The sequence below is a fragment of the Cygnus olor genome, chromosome 2, assembly GCF_009769625.2.
Source record: "Cygnus olor isolate bCygOlo1 chromosome 2, bCygOlo1.pri.v2, whole genome shotgun sequence".
Lineage (NCBI taxonomy): Eukaryota > Metazoa > Chordata > Aves > Anseriformes > Anatidae > Cygnus > Cygnus olor.
Genome location: NC_049170.1, coordinates 86,957,718 through 86,958,682, shown reverse-complemented (window position 1 = coordinate 86,958,682; position 965 = coordinate 86,957,718). Strand labels below are relative to the sequence as shown.

Here is a 965-nt window from a genome sequence, read left to right as displayed (position 1 = left end):
GGGCACTCTTCACCTAAGTGATTCATTTAGGTTAGGATTACGGTTGCCCCACACTGTTATCAAGTGTATGTAATTCACCCCATCAAAAATTGACACATCCCAGGTCAGAAGAATTAGTTAAGAGAACCAAACTGAATGAAGTGAATCTGATTAAGGTGCCTGGTCTAGAAAGCAAAGTTTCCTTGGAGAAAGAGACAAAGCTGAGTTCACCTGTCTACAAAAACAAGGAGAAAAGACTGTCAGGCACTTGCAGGGAATGGTTTGGCCATATAACGATAGATTATTTTTTGTGTTACTTCCTCCCTGGAAAGAATCATTTTCAGAATTAAATATCTTTCAAATCTTTCAAAATATATTCTGTGGTGCTACACAAATATCTCTGGAAGAGACCCTGTGGAATCAGAAGACTGTGAACGCAGGAAATCCAGATCTGATTAAGGAAGATAATATGTTCTTTATTTCTGTATGCAGAAGAGTTTTCATTCCTTTGTGATTACATATGTCCTATCCTTACAAAATAAGGTACCATGATCCCTGACAGCATCAGAGGAAGATGAATCATGTCTGCAGAGAGGGTTTACTCTGTATTCCAGTTCTATCAAAGGATGCAAAATGATAAAATTGTATTACATTGAAAGGTCAATTCTTTCTCCTTTAGGAAGAAAATGTGGGATCTGATTAGCAGGTTAAAGACACTTGTGATAAAGGAAAAGAAATATACTATTGACTGATGAATTCACTCAAAACAATGTGAAAGGTTAAGTGAAGCATTTCTCAGAAACTTATAGTCTAGGGTTTCTACATTTGAGTTATCATAAAAGTAATACAGTAGTGATTTTGACCAGTGAAGAGTAGAAATATGGCAAAATTCACTGACTATGGCATTTACACACTTTTTCTTTTTTTCATCCATCTGTTCTGCTGATGTGAGTTAGATACACATCAAAACTAATTCAATTATCTGA

General features: G+C 35.6%; 1 long non-coding RNA gene across 1 annotated transcript in view; it reads right to left on the bottom strand.

Moving 5' to 3' along the window:
- Positions 1 to 268, bottom strand: part of LOC121065715 — a 17,058-nt gene extending 16,790 nt beyond the window's left edge. Inside the window, exon 1 of the long non-coding RNA XR_005817275.1 lies at positions 1 to 268. This exon is cut by the window's left edge and continues 166 nt beyond it. This is a non-coding gene — a long non-coding RNA (uncharacterized LOC121065715).
- Between the last annotated feature and the right edge of the window lie 697 nt (positions 269 to 965).